This window comes from Ochlerotatus camptorhynchus, unplaced genomic scaffold (assembly GCF_037179485.1).
Source record: "Ochlerotatus camptorhynchus isolate MF236.1 unplaced genomic scaffold, CSIRO-AGI_Acam_v1.1 ptg000022l, whole genome shotgun sequence".
Classification (NCBI taxonomy): domain Eukaryota; kingdom Metazoa; phylum Arthropoda; class Insecta; order Diptera; family Culicidae; genus Ochlerotatus; species Ochlerotatus camptorhynchus.
The window spans coordinates 6,056,228-6,071,781 of record NW_027040514.1 but is presented as its reverse complement, the minus strand read 5'-3'; the positions used below and the strand labels follow the sequence as shown (position 1 = coordinate 6,071,781).

General features: G+C 36.2%; 1 protein-coding gene and 1 pseudogene across 4 annotated transcripts in view; one reads left to right on the top strand and one right to left on the bottom strand.

Annotated features, from left to right (window-relative positions):
* The window catches only part of cora (coracle), a 149,106-nt gene extending 134,121 nt beyond the window's left edge, over positions 1 to 14,985 (bottom strand). For 3 of the 4 annotated variants that reach the window (XM_065226974.1, XM_065226966.1, XM_065226982.1), the window contains exon 1: positions 14,428 to 14,833. The gene's annotated coding sequence lies outside the window, so the exon portion shown is untranslated. Of the gene's footprint in view, positions 1 to 14,427 lie in introns of all 4 variants that reach the window. The other variant, XM_065226957.1, reaches the window with a different exon arrangement.
* The window catches only part of LOC135704826 (rab proteins geranylgeranyltransferase component A-like), a 57,650-nt pseudogene that overhangs the window by 38,052 nt on the left and 4,044 nt on the right, over positions 1 to 15,554 (top strand).

The window sequence follows — 15,554 nt, the reverse complement described above, 5'->3', positions numbered from 1 at the left end:
AAAACAGCCGAGTTATAGCGGTGAATATAACATATTTCCTACCGCGTTTATCGGGAGACTCGTACAGCATAGCTCACCATTGGAAAAGAGAAATGAAAACAAAATACGCAGAGTACTCCCGGTCATTCTGCAGCTTCAACTTTCAACATGCACGATAAGCGGGAGAATGAATGAATTGAAAAATCGGCTTCCACCGAGTTGCTGCGGCAAACACCACACAAGCAATCGACAAAAGGCAGAACGACTGCGCCATTTTGCCAGTCAAACCGCCGTGCTTGCTTCGCACATTGAATGCAGAAAACGTACGCGATCACGCAGTCACAGTCGATATGCGATCCCCTTTCAAGCCCTGATCTCAGACACAGCCGAATTTCTATACTATTCATCTGAATCAGTGAATTGTGAGATTTTTAGATTAAGGCTCTACAATCTTAAAGATCCAAAAGGAACTTCGATTCACTCGCTTCAACGCTCTCGCGTTCCAAGACCGAAACGTCCAACAGAGAGATAGATTTAAAGTTCGTTCGAGACGACTGTTATATAATCTGAAAAACACAATAACATAATTCTGGGGATTATAAATAATTTAAAAATTCCAATCTAGGAAAAAATCTAAAGAAGTTTCTGAGACTAAATGTGATCTCGGATTAACACTTTTTCATGATTCTTGAGTTTGAACTTTTGAATTTTAATTAATAAATAGAGTCAATCAACAAACTGAAAATAGAACCCGATTCAACAACTCCAATTAACTTACTTTAAAAAATCTTTGATTGATGGCAAAATTATCTGATAATTTGAGGATTTTTTAGGTTTTTTGCATTCTCTGATTATTCCAGGTTTCCAAGTTTTTTTTTCAGATTATTGCTACCCTGTTATTTCCCGAGATCCCGGGACATCCATTTTTTATTCCCGATTACCGGTAGTTGGTTCCCCCGGGAAATTTGAAAACCCTAGTTTTAATCAAGAAAGTGTTGTCTTAAAAATTTGGTACAGTGGTGAAAAACTGCATTAACGGATTATGAATCTTTATAGTGTGATAGAAAATACTGTTTTTGCTTAGCGTAAAAGGATTGGTTTTTCATTTAGAGTTTGGATTTTTAAAGTAAAAATGAGGCGAATTTTTGAAGTGTAATTTCTGACCAGCTGCACAACATCTCAAAAAAAAAAAAAACATTTGGCAACAAAATTGGTTTGGTTCCAGCAACAATTAAGGAATAATTTAATTGCATATCCGCTGATTTCAAATTTGAGACTGTACAACATTTTTTAGACAGCATGTTGTTTTCATAACTATTATTCGAGATAAAGCACCTCTCAGACCTCCATAAAAATTACATCCGTATGGTATGGACTTCTGGTCTTCACTTAAAATTTCACGTCATTTGGTATAAAAGTTTAAAAGTTACTGCTAAAAAGGTAAAACCGAAGCATAACGGAGCTGTAATTCATTACGTTGTCATTGCAATCACGCAAATCTCGGCAAACAGTAATTAATATTTACTTAACACATCAACGCAATAATCCATCTTTCGAAAAACCAATTTAGAATGATGGAAGATCTCCCTATACGGCATGTCGAATGTTTATTTTAAAGCTCAATACGATATTTACAACAAACGATTAATTGAATAGAGTAGAAAACCAGATCGACGCCGTTAATCTAATCGTTCTAATAATCCCTAGAACCTGAACAAGCTTACCATTGCGTAACGATACTAATTAATATCTCCGACTGTTGGCGGGGATTCACCAGCAGCACTCGGATCACCTTGCGACTGTCCGTACCAGGGTGAAAACAGATTGCTTCCATTCCGCTTTTGGCACGTCCTTGTCGAAGGAATGCCTAAAGTCAAAGCGTCAATAAAATCTCGACAAAAATTACTGCGGAATACTATCCGACAGCCGAGACCAGGCAGCAGCAGAGATGCGGCATAAGTATGATGTCTCTCGTCGTTCCTCTGAATTTATGCTTTGGTAGTGTTCGCGAGAAGGGACCCTCTAAATTTACTTCGTAAACAAAGTCTCAAGACGACGACGACGACGACGGACTGACGAAGATGCCCCTAAACCGTACCGCAGCCAACAGTGAGAAACGGTTTTCCAAAATTGATCTGTATGTGTCTGTGGTACTTCTCAACCACTCGCTCTTTCGTCGTTTTCTACCGTTGAGGTGTTGCCTAAGAAAGTTTCACCGTCACGATTCATGCCTTCAAATTTTGATTTTTTGAATTCAACTTCCAACCATCCGATAATCGACTGATTCGAGATTCCAGCTGCTAGCCACCGCCCGTCGAATATGTCATACATACCTATCTAGCGGCTAGACATGTTTGTGTGTCTTTCTGTGTTTGGAGTGGGTTTCGCGAAACAGACCGGTCGGTACTGCAGCAGCCGATCGTGGTTTGAGTGACAACAAGTGCCAATGCGACTCAAGTGGTTGGATGATGACGTATCTACTCTCGATGTATCGAAACGGAGACCGGGCACATATACTCGCTCGGAATTCAGCGTTAATCATCAACAACAATTTTATCGCGGCTTGACCGTGGCTCACCAATGAATGACACCACCCCTTCTGCAAATTCGAGTCAAGCTAAAAAAAGACGTGGGAAATTCTTGGATTTCATCTCGTTTCTTTTCTGCATCATTTACACAAACATTTCGGCAGTCAGTGCAGAAGGACGACGACGACGGTTGGATGAGATAAAAATTATGTCATTCCTATTTAAATTTGTTTGATGAAGAACAGCCCCACCAGTCATTGTGACAGTGTGTGTGTTTTGTTTGTGACAACGTGGAGTCAAGGTTGGGAAGTACTCTCGCCGCGGAGGAATGAATTCCTAAGCAAACTGGCAGCGCACATCGATGCTCGGATTTTAGGAATTGTTTTTTTCTGTCGATGACATCTGAAAGCGATTTTCCTTCTGCTGATTATTCTTATGAGTTGTTACTAACAGGTATACCTCGATCATAGACAAACAGACGCATTTAACGGTTGATTTGAATATTATCAGTTCCGCGAACAACTCGCCGCAGCGCTGGCGTCGGATCACTTTGACGTTTCTATACATTCAATAGAACTTTATGCAATAATATTTGCGAGTTAGCGAGCAAGCTTGTTTTCCGCGAGAAGCCCGGGAGATGTCGTTACTGAGGTCCTATGTTTTGAGCTAATATGTTTTTAAGAAAAACTTTTTCAAAGAGTTACTAAAACTGAAGTATTTACTGCACATAATTATATTTGTAACAATACCTTTAAAAAAATCAAATTCTCTTGGAGTTCACTTTAGAATTGGTATGGAAATATCCTCAATTCAATTACCTTGAGCTTTGCCACGCCAAATGCCGAATCAATCAGACGCAACCTTTTCCGATTTCAGGGCTGGTAGTGCTGATGCGATATAATAGTAGTGACTTTAGTGACTAAAATTACGGAAATAGTGACCAAATAGTGACTTGTAAATACTAAATAAGTAACCATTTATATGGTAACTTAGAAATTCAAATACGGTTTGATATTTAAATAAACTTTGTATGTCATGGAACTCAAAATCAAATTTCATAAATTTCTCTAATTTAATCGAATCTCACAACGGAATCTCCTGTGAAGAGCATTTGAAGTGATTTGAATAATTTACTTTTGCTTACGTTATACATGATGACTAGCAAATAGTAATTCCCATTTTTTATGATCTTCAATTTGGTTCTGCGTTCGAAATCTTTAAATATTTGATATATCTAGGTGGATAACTTTAATAATTTGCTATGAACTTTTCACAGAATTTCTTCAGAATGATCTCTAGAACTTTTTTAGAATAATTTCCCTTCTCTTAAACTTAGAGGAAAATAAGCATTTGCAAACATAATATTGCATCCTTGAAATTATTTTCGTAGAATAGATTATTTTCGTAGTTGGAAATGCTTAACATTAAACATCAGAATTAAAATGGACATTGTAGACGATGGATGAGGAGATGAAAGTAAAGTAGATTATTTTCGATTTTTTATTGATTCTTCTAGGAACTCCCTGAAGGCTCCTTCCATAAATCCATCATAAGAATTTCCATGCAATTAACCTCAGAAATTCCACAAATTTCTGTTTAGAATAATCTTGGACTTCTCCCTTGCATTCAATTCATATTCTCCTTAGAATCCTCAGAATTCTCAAAACAAAAATCCATCACAAGCTTTGAAACTCTTCTCAGAATTCCGTTGGGATTGAACCCTCAAAATTCGATTCAATTGGAATTCTTCTCGGAATTTATTTCGAACTCTTTAGAATTCTGTTTGAAGTATCGTCAGATATCACCCCAGAATTCTTTTAGAACTATCCGCAGAGACCATCTTTGGAGTTCACGGGATTTTCATGGAATTTTCATCAGAGCCCACTTAAGCAACATTTCAGAAATAATGTTGAATTCTTATTAGAATTAGAATCCTCATCCAATCATCATAGAATTCTTCTCAGAACTCTCGATAAAATGCACTGTCAATTATATTAGAATTATTTCCTAAATTGTTTCGGAGCTGAATTTTGCGTCTCTTATAATTTAAACAATAATCAAAAGCGACGCTCGTATGTGTTAAACCAAGTTTAACTATATAGGTAAACCTGGCTTAAGATTTAAGCAGAGAAGAAGAAATCGGTCCTCAGAGCACTTAATTTTACATGAGACTTTCGTAGTCTGTACTTTGGTATTCTTTTCCGATATATCTAGGTGTCATCCCTAGAATCCTTTAAAATTCTCTTAAAATTTACTTTGGATTTTTTAAAGTTCTTAATCATCCTTGAAAGACTTTTGAAAATCCATCACAGACCTTTGGAAGGTTACAATTTATTTTCTGGGAAAGGAGGCATATTTTTCCCGATTTTTAATCGAAATTGTAGGCATTTCCCAATAGATTTCCTGGTGTTCAAAAGTTTTGCGATTCACTGGTCACCCTGGTTAAAATTTTCAATTTTTTAACAGATATGTATATTTTGTTAAAACTGCTGTATACTTTCTTAGTGCCAAGTACTCAATTTAAACATTTTGTTGATATTTTTAAATTTCACTCTATTTTAGTAGTGAAAAAGTGACTTAAGTGACTATTTTTAGGGAAATAGTGACTTTAGTGACTTTTGAGTGTAAAAAGTGACTTTTTAGTGACTGGCTTTAAAAAAGTGACCAAGTCACTAAAAAGTGACCTGCTACCAGCCCTGCGATTTTTATGAAACTTTGCAGAATTATGGTGGCGTCCCATAACCTTACTTTTTACCTGTGCACCAACTTTCAAAACCAGATTTAATGCCATATTCATACTCGAATCGGCTGAAAAATACACTTAATCTTCTAGTTTACTCGATATCTATCCATTGCAAGCAATATTTTGATAATTGTTTATGTTTTGAGAGTTGTAAATTTTACCGAAATCAGAACAGCTGAACGTTCGGTAAAATTTTGACCTTCATTTTAAAGGCTATTGAATTTGAAAAATAATTTCAAAACATGTTCAACCTTGCTTAAATGATCAAATCTTGTCATTTTAGTGGACATTTAGTTTCAAAGTAGCTGAAAAGCAATTGAATTGAATTCGATAAATTTTACCGAACGGCTGTTCAGATTTCGGTAAAAATTACCGAAGTCGGCGATAATTGCTAAGTGTGTATATTTACTTAATCTAGATACTAGAATTTGATCCTAAAATCTGGTAACATACAATTTGTTCCTAAACGCTATATACTGGTAAATACTAAGTGACTAGTAGTAGCTTATTCTACATCGTTGGCGTGCCTAACTTAAATAATAATTGAATCCCTAAATCCTAAATCTAACAAAATCTTTGTTGAAAGAGTGACGGAAGATAACTCTCGGTTTGAAAAATCTCCCGCTCAGCCTCCTATCGCTTTTCATGAAGGAATTTATCTTCCTCCAGCGCTTTTCTCCTGCTGCAACTGCTCTAGGGATTCCTCCAGGCTGACCTCATTGGTACTTCCTTTTCCAAATTCGGATCCGGCATCAATCCTCGCACTATTCTTTCTGCTAGGTGGTTTCTTTGGGACAGACTTCTTGGTTCCTTTTGGTACCTTCAGCATATTTGTGCACTTCGAGCACGTCTACGGAACCTCCTTTACAGCTGTTGTCTTACCAGCACAACTATAATGGGTCCAGAAATCGCAGACATCACACTGGACCATATCATCTACGTGGTCATGGCCTTCACAAAGCGTACAGTTTCGATCGCTGTTCTGTTCTTCACTCAACGGTGGTGTTGATCCCTCTGACATTTTGAGTTTATATCCGATGTTGTTCTTCAAGAATGATCGGATTAATTAAAGCAACTTCCTCAGAGCAGTCTCGTTTTGGACAGCTTGAAGCTGAAATAGGTTTTGTTATATGCATTAAGATTGGTTTAGATTTTATATTAGTTTAATAAAACCTATTTCTGCTTCAAACTGTCCAAAACGAGACTGCTCTGAGGAAGTTGCTTTCATTAATCCGAACATGTCTATATTTTTAAGTGCACAAACTTGATTTTCTATGGATCACTTTCTTTAGTTTAAGGTTACGGATCAATTGCAATATGTTTATGGGTAATTCGTTCAATTTCAATGCTCATTCTTTAGAAATTTAACGGTACATTTTTAAAATTGTGTTGCTAAATTTTACATAAAATATGGATCATATTCATATTTTTTATGGATCATTCACACTTTTTTAAGGATTTTCTCCGATGTTTTATGGATCATTTATTGGTTTTTATATTCAAACGTATGTTTGCCCCAATACATCAGGGTAGGGGAAAGCTTTCCCTAGCCTATATTGTCGTTGGTATGCGTAGAAGAGCTTCAATTCACAAGAAAAAGCCGCTAGAAGTTTTGTTTACATAATCTGATGAGGCCTTTTCAATTGTTGATCTTGATTTGAGCTCAAATTTGATCATTTTGAATCAAAGTTTCAGGCAAATTGAAGAAGGTTGAGCCTGAAATTCTAGTTTTTTTTTGGGTAATCGGCCTGGAAATGCTCCTGGGATTATTCTAGGAATTTCTTACGAACTCTTCACTAAATTTCTATGAATTCTCCTCGGAATACCTTTGCATATATTTTAAAAATTCTCATTGAATTATCTTTAAAATACCTTTGAAATGATTTTAGAGTTTTAGTCAGAACGAACATGAAACACTCAGGGTGGCCAGTGAATTTTCATTTTAAAATTCCCGGTTCAAAACTCAAAATGTTCCCGGCTTTTAATATTTAGTAAAAATCATTATTGCAATATCAAGTTATTTTCGAGCTACTTTGAATCAATAGGGCGTGAAAATAGTGAGTTTTAAATAATAACATAGTTATTAATAGTGAAAGTTATAGGGTGGCAGAACATTTTCCAGAATTTCATCCGAACATTTTCAAGAACATTCTTAGGATGTGTGAAGGAAACTGCAACCATCTCGATATAAATCTACTTTCCTGGATCTTGAATTTAGCTCTGGGACCCGTTCGAAGTATTCACAATTTGTCTATGAAAATTCACTCAAAGCTTAACAGGATTTTATTTGATTGTTCTTAAGCATTTCCTTTAGAATCATTTCTATTCACAGAGTTCTTTTCAGAATTCATTTCAATTTTTGACGCCCAAAAATTCATGAAATTCATCCATAGATTATCTTTGAATTTTAAACTCTTTTAATGAAGCTTATTTTTTTTTAATTCGCTTTAATTCTCGGAATTCTCCCATGACATTTACCTCAGAATTCTTGACCACCAATTGAAAAGCGTCTATTAGCTTTTGAGAGCAAAACTTGAAATCCCCTTTCCCTGCCAACACCATCGGGCAGGAGAAATTCTCCCGTCGAAAATTGTCTTCAAATTTTGTTCAGGACCATCTTCGGGGTCTCCTCTAAATTCATCTGGAAATTGCTTGGAACTCTCCTTAAAATTATGTAGAAATTCTTTTCGAAATGCGCATGGAAACATCCACAGAATTTTCTTTGGAATTGTTCACTCCAAAGTCAATTCCCTTGGTATTTTCTTACGAATCCTGGAGTCCTTGTCACAATCGTCATGAAAAATCACTCAATTGACATCTCTCTAAAAATGTTCTTGAAATACTTTGGTGTTATTTCTAGAATTTATTCTAAAATCTGTTCAAAGTTGTTTTGGAAAAAAAATCTAAAATTATCTTAATAGTTCTACAAAGTGACTGTATCCTGAAAATCTAGTCGAATCCAAGGGTCTTGAAATCTATTTTTTCTTTTTCGAAGAGAGGACGAAATATGTTTTTTCAGATTTGTCATCGAAATTCACGGGATTTTTCCGGTTTTTTTCCCGATGGCTTCAGCCCGGCTTCTCGGTTTCCCAGATCACTGGTCACTATGCAAAATTTGAAATTTTCACTCCACAATACTTAAACGATTCCAAATCGGATCCTGACTAACCTCTCAAAATTTAAACCCATTTGGTGAGAAACTGAGATGGCACAAACCATTTGAAGTTTGTATGGGAATTACTATGGTAAAACCAAGATTTTTGTTCATGTCTATCTAATAATTCACCATATCAGTCTGCTTCAAAAGCTACAACTTTGCTCAAGACCACTTTTTGATTAAATGCAAGGATCGAAAATTATCAATGGTTCAATGCGCTGATGTCTTATGATCATGCTCAATCAACTGCTCAGCAGGCAACATTGGTGTTTCTGGGGTGTTGAATAGGACACAAGAATTATGGCTACTATGTCACACTGCAAAATAGAGTGTTGCCTACAGAGCAGCTGCTCGATCATGTCATAAGTTTACCAATCTCTTAAATAATTAATAACTTTTTCCTGTCTCGTTTTACATAGAAACAATCTGGAGCAAAGTTGTAGCTGAGAAAATTTTATATAAGAATGGCTATAGAACTGTTTCGCAGCTTAATATGGAAAAAGACTAGAAGGCTATGAACATAAAGTTGAGATATCCCATAGTAATTTACATGTAAACTTCAAATGGCTTGTGCGAAGTCTGTTTCTAACCAAATGAGTTGTAACTTTGAGAGGCTAATCAGGACCCGATTTGAAACCATTTAAGCAATGTGGAGCGAAAAAGTCAAAATTTGCATCAGTCTACTGGTCACCCTGCATTTTAGATATGAAGCACTTGTCTTTAATCCCATTATTTGTTTTCCTTTGAACTCATTTCGAGACCAAGCTCCGCTATAAAATTATACGGATAATACGCTTAACCAAAAACTAATTCTCGGGCGGATTCGGGAAATAGTAAACACAGCGATGTCCCCAAAAAATCTGTAAGTTAATTTTACGACTATAGCCCAGTTAAAAAGCAGTTATACACCAGCAATAGACGTCACATTTAGTTTGAAATTTCGTTGTCATAATTGGTGAGGGACATTCGAATGGAATATTAGGTGTTAATATAAATAAATTTGTAATTATTTTCATCTCACATTGAAATCAAGACTTGAAAGCGTATTTAGCGAAAGCGTTAAGCCCATTTAAATCGCAAGTGCAATGCAGTGAAACTATACTTAAGAAACATTACACTGTTTCAACTTAAGACACGTGAAATTAACGTCGATCAAACAAGCCATTGAAGTTCACCTCAGTGTTTTTTTGACGTTTGACGCATTTACTGACAGGTGCAAAATCAGGATGGCAAGTAATTTCCATTTTGAAATTCCTGGTTTTTTCCTGGTCAATGATTTAAAAAATTCCTGGTTTTAAGGACCATGTATTTAAAAAACAATTTTTAATAAAAAAAAAATATAGTGAATTCTTGTACCATCTAGAGTCGGTGTATAATGAGTCACGCCAAGAGTGAAGCCAAGTCTATCTATTGAATTGTCAAACCGGCTACCTATCGTGCAAAGTAAACAAGCATTACGATGCTATGAAAGGTCAACGAAAGGTATTGCAATTAAATATAAAATATAATCGAAGAAATGATCATAAACACGCAGTGAGCATTACATTTGTCATGCGATACGTTTTGTAATGGTCAGTAATGAGAATTTCTACTATTTTTCGTTAAGGTAAATTGACAAAATCACTAATTTAATGATGTACTACAGTCTTTACTTTTTTTCCTCGCTAGAAGTCATTTAAAGTTGATGCAGAAGTCCTCTGTTGCCAAGTGAAAAAAAGGGAATCTTTAGAAAACCGTGATGCGAGTTCAACTGTTTTTCTCTTGGCGTGACTCATTATACACCGACTCTAGTACCAGCATTCTTCGCGCAATGCGGAATTTCACAAACCAAAATAGGTATTAAGGTTCTTGTGAATGCCCGTGAAATCTTTATCTGATTGTTTGCTGTAAAGAAGCTAGTAGGGGGTCGCGCTACTTCGTCGTAATATGGCGCCTATTTCCGTACTATGTCTTCTTCTTCTTATTCGCATTTCAAGCTTATTGCTTAGCACATATTAGCTTATTGCGTGCTCTCAACTTAGTGTTCTAAATGCACTTCCACAGCTATTAATTGAGAGCTTTCGATGCCAATACCAATGCATGAATTTGTATATTGTGTGGCAAGCACAATGATACTCTATGCCCAGGGAAGTCGAGAAAATTTCCAACCCGAAAGATTCCCTCGACCGGACCGGGAATCGAACCCACCGCCTTCGGCTTGGTAATACCGTGCCTTTACTGACTAGGCTATAAGGCCCCACACTATGTGATAAAACTATAATAGCAAAGCGTTTTCACTCATGTTTTTGCAAAAATATCTTTGCTCACAAGATTAACTGCGATTGACACTGAAACATTTGCGATAACCCGTAAAATGAGCGATTTTAGGGGTGTCTGACGAAGAAAAGCTAAGATACGACGGACTAGCGCGGAGCCCTATCTAATGTCTGAAATTTAGAGATCTATATGCCCCTAAATCTTGAAATTTCTGTTTTTGGAACTGTGATTTTTTTAACTTTATTATTGAGACTTTTTGAGTTTATCTCAAGGTGAAATTTCGAAGTGTGATATGAATGAGGACTCTTTAAATAAACCTTTGCTTCTAACAATTTTAAGGATTTCCAGTTTGTTTAAATTTTCCGCAAATTGTCTACTATTAAGGATCTTATTTAGCGGAATTTTGATTACAACATGATTTCAAAATCATATCATTAAAAGATTTCATAAACAACGCCTAAAGTTCGTAGAACTTCCCTGAAGCGTTAAGGTCTTTCTTGAAGGGTTCATTGAAGTTTGTATTGCCTGAATTTCATGGGACTTCCCCGAAGTTCGAAGGACTTTTTTTTTAAGAACTTAGGACTTCCCTAAAGTTCGGAGTTTTTTTGAAATTCATGGGAATTTCTTAAATATCATAGAAGTACCACAAGGTTCATAGAAACTCTCAGAAGTTCGCAAGACTTCCTTCAAGTTCGAAGAACTTTCTCGAAGATCTGAGGACTTCCCTGAAGTTTGAAGGACTTAACTGAATACATGAGAACCCTAAATTTTCCTGAAACTTGTAAGACTTTCCCGAATTTTGTAGAACTTGCATGAAGTTCGATGGCCTTCTCTGAAGTTTTTAGAAATAGAACTTTTTTATTGAACATGTTGAACAGGTACTTCAAAGTAGTTACGCGTCGGCACTGCTTAAGTCTGCTATCAATTAAGCACAAATCATACATGCAATTGATTCGAGAAAAAATTTAATTAAAAATAAATCCAATATATATTTACTAAACTCTCAGGGTAAATTTTGTTCATCAATGTTTAGTTGTGTGAAAGATTTAGCTTGAACAAAATGGTTAGTTTTGACCTGATTATAAAAAGAAACTTTGACATACATAAAATTTAAAACCTTTTTAAATTATACAAACAAGATTATTTTCCTGGTGGACTTAGGAAATTCCTGGTTTTTTCCCGGTGAAAATAAATTCCCGACTTTTTCCTGGTTTTCCTGGTTCACTTGCCACCCTGTCAAATGCACTCAAAGGATTGATTTTTGTTGAACACAGCTGGATCGAACATATACATCAATTTACTCAAAGGTTAAATTTTGCCAGATACAACTAAGCGCAACATATATTACGAGAGGCACACTCATTTCGAGATAACATTTTGCAACAACTAACACCGTCTAGCGACTACAAAAATGGGGTTTTTATCAACCCTCAAGGCCCAAAAACAATGTGGACGGAAGCGAAACGGAAATGGAAAGTTTGACAGTTGTCACAAATGACTTCAAGATGCCTGACCGAAGTCGATTTGGTTCCAACAAGTTTTCAATCCGACAAGTTGGCTTACTCAGATCGAGCTTTTCCACTGTCAGTTGAACTCAGGAATGTTCCAACACCCAATGGGAGCTGAATTTATGTTAGACCCAAAATCATCGAAAAATCCTTTTATTTAAATTTTGAAAAATTTGAAATGAGCAACCATCTTCATACTCCACCGAGTTATTGTTTAAAACTTGCGATATAAATCATACTCATTAATAAGTTTCTGAAGAAAGATTTCCCTGAATTTGAATGAAATTCCCTGAGATTCCCTGATTTTCCAGACTAAAAATGAATTCTCTAATATTCCCTAATTTTCCAGTTTTTTTTTCTTCAGGTAGTTGACACCCTAAATTATTATGCAATTAACCTCAGAAATGTCCTAAATTTCTGCTCAGAATAATGCTCCATTAAAATACAGCCATCAAATTTCGTCAAAACTCGTTCGTATAGTAATCGTGCTCGCTTTTTGGTCACTAAATTTTGTTTCAGGGAGCGATTTGGATGTTTACTGGCAAAAAAAGACTTATATCCTTCTCTTGAAAGGATGTTACGCACGGTGGAAAAGTTGGAATCGTATTTCTTTGCCAAATCCCGTATGGAGACACCTGGGTTGCTTTTCACGTACCTCAACGCCTTTCTCCTCAGCTCTTTGTCCCTAGTGCCACTTTTATGATAGATGCACTGTGCTCTATCCACACTCAGAGTATCCTTGTAACGTTTGATTACAATACTCACCGTTGACTTTGGGAATTTTAACACTTTTGCTATTTTTGAGACAGACCACGAAGGGTTCTCTAGATGCGTCGATCAATCGAGAAAAACTTTTCACCAATTTCTTCGTCAATGAAACATCAACAAATGGCTGTCAAACGTTTTTTTGTTCCAGGGGCGCGGTGGTGTATTAAACCGTGCGTCCAGATTTACTTTCAATCGAGCTTAAGTATGGGCATCTTGAAAAACAAATGATGAATGCTTTGTGTACAACACAATAAGATTGTCGATCGTGGACTTCGATGATTTCAAGAAAGTTTTTGGAAAAGTTAACATACACAGTAAAGATTCCATTATATTCAACCAAATGCATCCACGGCAGTATTTACAGAAGGACGATACGACAACGGATCTTCTGAATCAGTCAACAGGAACATTATTTTAACTACAAAATATGGTAGCAGCTATCAACTTGATGAATGAACACACCATGTGACAGAAATACCATAATTGTTAACTTCGTAGCTCCTAGTTGTTTTTAGACAATTATACGTACTTTTTTAATAATGCCAATATTGGAAGATGTGTATACATCGTTGCTACATAAAATTGCATTTCAAATCATGTTATTTTGTCTTTGGTTAATTTCAAGATCATTACACTGCTTCTTATCAATTGAATATAATATCTTTAATAATGCACAGTTTGAAAACTGAACTATAATCTGGTGTTTTTTTAAATATGAATTCCCGTTTCTCTTAATATTTTACATCATAAAATAAAGCTTCTACTTCCTGAAATGACTCATTGAGTTTCTTTTGATCATATAAATCCTGTTTCGATCATTCGTGCACTCAAATCGATTCGTCAATAAAAGATTCAGTAAAAAATTCTTTGTGGGACAGTTATGCGTAGAATTTCAACATGGGACAGTTAGATTTGATGTTGTTTTCAAATAAGCCCAAAACAAATAATATGTTTTTCTATTTTCATTCGAAAGTTTACCTAAAAAAGTACTGTTTTATGAACAAAAGTGAAAAACGTCCAAAAGTGACATGGGACAGATATGCGTAGAACGGCAGTACAGAGCTTACGGGATTCACAATTCAATACTGATTCAATCGGATTACTACGAGGATGTATCTTTTGCCTCGTTAATACGTACTCACATCACAGCATTTTTCTCCAAAATTATCTTGAAACAATACACAAGAACCAGTGTTCAACCTGCCAACATAGGCTAGTCCTTCTGTATTATAGTCAAAAGATAGAAGCAAAATTTACTGAAATTTTGAAAACTAAGGTGTCACGCAGCTCCAGCTTGATACCATACAAAATAATAATAATAATAAACTGTATTCTTTTAAATAACAGACATTCCACTTGGCTTTGTAAGTATCTCTTTCATAAATTTCCTTCCTCATCCCAACCTTTATCTAACAAATTCAAGTTCCCAAAAAATCCCCCTTCCATGTAGTGGTGAGACCAATATCCCAATGTTTGTGTTTACTGCACCTTATTAGCTATTCCGGTGGGGCTCTTGCCGCTCTCCGATGACGACGCAGAACCTGACTGGTTGGGTGGCTTTTGCTGTCTTCTGTTGCTTCCTCCGCTTTCTCTCTCTCTCTGACTCTCCTTTTTGGTGTCTGCTTCTTGCTTCTACCACACTACTTCTTTACTATACTTTTACACACCTCTTCAATGACGGTGCATCGGTGTCACTATTATTTTCCGCACTTCTTCTTAAATCGCTCACAAACACTCGCACACACTATACTTCGTAGAAAATGATGATTATGAGGCGCTACGCTACGGGAAAAGCATACGCGCAGTTTTCCAAATATTACTGTAGTAATAAAACTTCTTCCAATTGGATTCTCCGGGAAACTTTCTTCTAACGAAAATAAAGCAAAAACACTACCTGTAAAGCAATCACATTATTGTTTTGTTAAAAACAACCGAATTTCCCCACCATTCGGTGCCACTGCACCGAAGCCATTCAAGAAAGAAATTGGGAGGCTCAATCATTTCCCATTGTTGCTTGACGTTGCTTTGTTGTGATTTTCTCAACCAAGCCACAGCAACCAAAATAAAACGAACGGAACACTGAACGAAAAAAAAATCAAAACAAAACTTCCACCTCACGCACCTTGGCCGAGAGGAAAAATAATTCTCTTTTGCTGCGAATTAAAAAAAAACTAAAATCCCCAAAAGAGACACACGATTGTAACGAAACCCACTTTTTATTTTATTTTTTTGGTTGCGTTTTACTGTTTCCCCTCTTTGCTTCTCACACGGGCATATTATTTTGAGGCCGAGCGTCGCGAACCGCGAATTATCAGCTTTTCTTCTTTTTCTTCCCCTGAAAATTCGATTGATGACTGTCTCGCCTTCAGTGCAGCGTCTATCCTACTAGCCCGGAAAAAAAAATTACACAAAGGCACCAAGGTTTTGCGTTTTTCTCAGCATCTGACACGCACTTTTCACGCAGGATTTTCCCGAATTCACACAAATTTGTCGTTGTTTTGAGCCATCCGTCGTTGTCGTCGTCGCTTCTTGGATCACTTTCACGCGATTCACACACCCTGCCTCCAAACACACGACACCAGATAGAGCGAGACGGCAAAAAAAAAATGCTACAA